The 5,759-nt window shown below is 41.1% G+C and overlaps 1 protein-coding gene across 1 annotated transcript in view; it reads right to left on the bottom strand.

The window, feature by feature from the left end:
- The window catches only part of LOC107384149 (leucine-rich repeat and immunoglobulin-like domain-containing nogo receptor-interacting protein 3), a 52,102-nt gene extending 51,760 nt beyond the window's left edge, over positions 1-342 (bottom strand). The window contains exon 1 of the mRNA XM_015957235.3: positions 204-342. The gene's annotated coding sequence lies outside the window, so the exon portion shown is untranslated. The remainder of the gene's footprint in view (positions 1-203) is intronic.
- Between the last annotated feature and the right edge of the window lie 5,417 nt (positions 343-5,759).

The following is a 5,759-nucleotide window of genomic DNA, read 5'->3' on the forward strand; positions in this document are numbered from 1 at the left end:
AAACAGGCATTTATTAACACATAAGCATGACCACACACACACGAGCTCTCCCCCTCATATCTGAGGGCAAGTCAGGAGTCCTGTCAGGACTGGTTGTCGTCAGCAGAGAAAAACACTCATTTGAGTCCGCGGTCTATTCGTGAAAATGCTGCAACTACTGAGAGAAAAGAAATACAAACATTTCTGTGAGAGAGTAAACATACCCAGGACTGAAGCGTGCTCCCTGATGCCTCCTCATCTGTCCAGCTGTGCGCGTATGCAAATTTTCTTCCCTCTCCTCTTGGCTCACAAGTGGCTGCCACCGCTCCGCACGTGCAAAAACCCCACAGATTTCCTAATCTCCCTCAGCCTGTCTCAATTTCAGATGACGGCATTTGCAGCTGAAGAAAATCTACATTTTACTCCCCTCTTCTTTCTCCTTCCTGCCCTCTCTCCTGCCTTGTGTGTACCGTACACACCTCCTTCTACTCCCTGTTGGTGATCCTACACCCCAAAAAAGCTCTACATAAAAGGGGGGTAGCAGGGTGGGGGTCACATGAGTCTTTTCTCTCCTTCAGTGGGTCAGGGATCCAGCCATGTCTCCTCCTGGCATGGATGTGGGATTATGGGAGAAGAAAGGATGAATAGAGAGCGCTGGTGCTGTAGCCGTAGCCTCCTCCAGTGTGAGCGCCTCTCTCTCGCTCAGCGCGCTTGTCTTCTCTCTCTCTCTCTCTCTCTCTCTCTCTCTCTCTCTCTCTCTCTCTCTCTCTCTCTCTCTCTCGCTCAGCGCGCTTCTCTTCTCTCTCGCTTTCTCTCTCTCTCTCTCTCTCTGTCTCTCTCTCTCTCCGTCTGTCTCTCTCTCTCTCTCTCTCTCTCTCTCACTCTCTCTCTCTCTCTCTCCCCCTTTCCTCAGTCACAGTCGATCTGCCCTGAAGTGAGACCCTCCAAACAATCCAATAGGAGGGGAAAGGAGGAGAATGACAGCAGCTGGATTTCTTTGAATCTACAAGAAGAATGCAGGAATAATACTCCTAGACGATGTAAGCATTTTCTAGATATCGCCTCATTGGTCCTTAATTGAAAGTCGCAGACAAATTCTAAAAAGTCAAAAGAGACCCCATTAGTTGTCCTTCATTCGTTCTTTTACATTCACAGACACATTTCCCCCGAGTTTCCTTAATTCTCCAGTCATGAATCATATAGACTGAATGTAATGTAAAAACAGACCATTTTAAGGACCTTAATGGATGTTAATAACATACTGTATCGTTTGGCAATAAAACTCATTCTGGACTTTCTCAACCTCATTTAACTACTTTGATGAGGGAGTCTGGTAATAATGGCCAAAACACTCACCTGATTTCCATAACTGGGAATATGTTTAGGGATTTGTACAAAACAAAAAAACAAAAAAAAAACAGGGTTCCTTTATATCATAGTAGCTAAAGACTTTAATTTACCATTTCAACCAAAAGAGGTTTGTTATGCTCCAAAATTGATTGTTTTTATAGTTTTTTATTTTATCCCATCTGCATTAAAGCAATGATCTTTTCTACCCAAAAATGATCATTTCAGAGTCAGACAACTCGAATGATCAATTAGACCTGTGAAAGAAAAACAAAATAAACAGACTAGAGTATTGTAATTCTTTTAGGGATGCAGGGGAGGACAAAGAGGCAATCAAGTAAGACCTTGCCAACGGATGGCCATTAGGGTCAAAAATACCTGGGAGCGCAACCTCCAGCAAAATATCAAGCACATCAGACTCCCTTTCATCACTGGCAACAAGTGAAGAGGCAAATGTGTAAAACAACACTTATGAATGGCGAAAGTTTTGTTACAAATCAGTAAATGCTTTTTGTCCTCATGGGCTCCCATAGGAGACGTTGCATCTAATATGGCGTCGCCCAGAGTCTTAGACCGACTCCCATGTACTATAGACCAGATTTTTATGGTTATATGTTACAAAGCCGCCAATAATCATTTCAATCATTTTCAACAATATTTCGATGGATGCTTCTAGAGATTAACAGTAAAAACTACACATTGTCTCTTTAAAACAAAAACATTAAAACTTGCTCTTGTGCAGAGTAGGTACATTTTTAACACCCAGAAGAGTAAAACACTGGACCAGCAGTGGAGCAACAGCCTTATCAGGCTTATAAACAACAAAGGAATTCATTCATCACTGTGGATTATCACTTCCATGATCATATCTGTGGTCCTAATGAAACCAGATAAAAACGTCCTTGAGAGTGTGCTGGCCCACGGGGAGATTTCTAATCCAAAAACGAACTTAGAGGCAAACTGTTATTTTCATCTAAAGAGAGAACACTGATCATCATCTGCTCTAAAAGTGAAAGGTAACCAATCCAGGGGCTTTGAGTTTGAGGTTAATGCTAAGTAGTTGCAATGTGATGCATCCTTCTGAGATCAAAAATACGATTATTAACAGAATTTTAATAACGAGTAGAATGAAGATGTTCTTCATAAGAATTTGAATTTTTTGTGGATTTGTCTGTTTAATCATGTCCACCGCTTTGCCTGCAGCTTAAAGAGAGAACAAGCCAATGAGAGAGAAGGAAAATAGACATTTTTATTGTTCGGTCCCGTTGCTTTGTCAGAGGAGATCACATCACTTGGTGCTGAAGCTCAAACCCACACATATAAACACACTGAAATGCAATTGTTTTGGCTTGACTGACTTCTCCAAGAGGTCAATACCAGCTTGCTGCAGAAGGAGAAGTCCATCTTGTAACCCTGGAGGTCGGAGGTCAAACCCATCACAGTGCCCAGAGGCCAAGTCCATCAAACACCTGCCAATCAAACGTGAGTTTTGCTGGAACAAACATGTTCCATGTGTAAGTATTTTAACAATAAATAAATAAACAACAAAACAAACAAAAACAAAAAAATATTCATTTCAGATCCGCTTTTATGTCGCTCAACTGTGAGCCAATTATGGCCAGGATACCTTCACCTCAGCTTTGACTTAATCAGGAATCCTCACAGCTGCTCTGCAACAACCGAGCTGTCAGTTAGAGGTAGATTATCAAAGTCCAAATCCACTGCAGCACTGAGCGTCAGATTAAAGCGGTTCTTATCTGATCACAGAGAAACTCGCGCATTTAATTAGTGTAAGTCTAATTTAGCAAGGCTGCTTGTGATGCCAAGTGCATCACCTTATTACACCTAGTTTAAAACCTTTATTTAGGACATGAGGTGTGCCGTGACTGCTGCAGGTCCTGGTTTATTTTTATTTTATTTTAACAGCTGGCTGAAAAAAAAACTCCTGTTGTTAATAAAGTCCTCACTTCACTTTTATGTCTCTCGCCTGGCACTCTGCCATCTTGGCTTGTTGGAGGGATTTTGTTTCCACCTTACAACACTTTTACATCTCACACGGATGCAGCTTAGACACTGTTGTGGTTATTTCTTGTCCATTTTTTACACATTGGGTGTATTTTTTGATCAAAGCAGCCAGATCCACATGAACAAATCACTTTTATGTTATTTTTCCAACTCATTGCTTTAAAAAAGACAAGCTCTTGGATCTAGAAACTCTATGTTTCTAAAACCTTTACATTTAACTCCATTGAAAACTTTACTTGTAAAGCAACATTAGATGTACATGGCTGTGTTTTCACAGCAGGTGCAGAAGCTTTAAGACTTAAGGTGGAAATGCATGAGCTCTCAAAAGGGACAGTTTCCTTTGTCAAAGCTCTTATTTCAGGGGGTGGCTTTTGTTTCACTGACATTTAGGAGAGACTTGGATGGCATTTGAGTTTTGAATGGTCTGGGCAAGATGTGAGTGAATCTGATGATGGAGACGGGGTTTATTGTTTAAAAAGACTGATTACATTTAAATAAAAAGGCCTCTCTGCTGTAGCTGAAATACCAGTGGGAATATTGGGTAAATCAGGTTGTTTTTGTCTATTATTGAGAACCTAGTATAGTTTAGCCTCATTGTCAGTCTGACTTTTTCTTTTCCCTTTATGTCCCAGTATTTCAATATATGTAAATCAATTTCATAATAAGAGACAAATCCCTGAAACATGATTTAAATTTGCCCAAACTAAATGGATATCTATTGTCTCAACTATAACTGATCAGAGCCCGATTCCTTATGTTTGCTTTTAGCAGCCATTCTGCATTTCAGTCATCTCAAAATGAAAACGCCAACAGAAGCCAAAAAAAGATTTTTTGACTGAAACTACAACTGCATAAACTTTCTATTTAACCTCCAAAATGCTCTAACTTTTACAATCTGACTGATACAGAACACTGTTTTGTGTTAAACATCAAAATATCCAGCATGGAAACTTATTACTTGACAAATTAAAGAAAAATCTGATTCTGAATCTTGTGTTAGAGTTTGATTAAACAAGAAGCCACAAATGTTGTTTGAGTCCTGATACTGTGATGGAATGGTTTAATTGTTTTTCAAACGATCAGTTACATCACTCAACAAAGCAACACGTTTTAGGATGAAATGAAAATTACCCCGACTGAATGTCTCAGACAGTCACAAATGATTGATGAGGGTATGTGTTTTAACAGCCTGCATGGGGGTTCATCACGTCATCTCATAGCAAAAAGGTCTCAGGTTCATTTCCCAGCTGGAGGTCATGTTAGCGTGTTTGCCCTGTGCAGCGCTCATGTTATTTTCCTCCTACAGTCCATACTATGCTTGCTGTAGGTTCAATCAATCAATCAATCAATCAATCAAAGCTTTATTTATAAAGCGCCTAACCTAAAGGTTAGGTGCTTTACTCTTTGACAGATGAAAGTTTAGTCAATGATTTATCACAATCAATTGTTGTGGTAAATTTAACTTTGTGCAACAGCAATATTTTAAATGACTATTTACTTTATTTACCACCTACATGAATGCAAGTGCAAACATGTTGTTACATTTAAAGGTGCAATATGTGAGAATGACACCCTGTGGTCAAATAAGGTAACTGCAGTTCATTTTCCTAAGCAGTAAAATCATTTTCTCACTGCTGTTCCATGAGTTTCAGCACCAGAAATTTCTAGATAACAAGAAAGATGAGTCATGCACGGTAGATAAATACAGTGTCTTACCCCCAAATTCCACTACCTCCGCTCCGCTCCGCTCCGACACGAACGCCGGAGCAAAATCGGTCCCGTTGTAGTCAATCAGAGCAATTCCATTACTGCGGCCGTGCTCCGGCAGTGCGGCGCCGTGCGCCGCCCTCTGTTCCGGCGTCCGGCAAAAATAGAATCGATCCTATTTTCGCCGGACGCCGGAGCACCTCCGCAGTAAATGGTCAGAAATCACAACTGCCCAACAGGAAAAGGAGCAAGCATAACTTCCGTTTTTCACAATAAATCGATAAACAAAATGCGTTTTTTGTTTCATATGAACAGGTTTAACAACTTTTAACAACTATCAATGGCGGCTGAACTTTAAATGCACAAAAGTAAGCCATAAATACAGTTTCCACTATCAAAGTAGTCACTCTTTGTTGATCCAAACACTGCTGATCTGTCAACACAAATGATGGGCAGATTAAACAGTTCATGCCGATGCTTCTCCCACACAACGGGTGTTTGGATCTAACTTCCGCGTTTATTGCTCGGACTGTATCGCAAGATCTCGAAAATCCCGCGCATGCTTGTTTGCCCACCTCAGGTCTCCGCGCCGGAGCGGAGCCGTTGTAGAGCGGGTACCAGTAAAAATTGAGTTCGGAAGCGAGCGGCTGCAGAAGGCGGGGGCGGACCGGAGCGGAGCGGAGCGGAGGTAGTGGAATTTG

This window comes from Nothobranchius furzeri, chromosome 11 (genome assembly GCF_043380555.1).
Source record: "Nothobranchius furzeri strain GRZ-AD chromosome 11, NfurGRZ-RIMD1, whole genome shotgun sequence".
Taxonomy (NCBI): domain Eukaryota; kingdom Metazoa; phylum Chordata; class Actinopteri; order Cyprinodontiformes; family Nothobranchiidae; genus Nothobranchius; species Nothobranchius furzeri.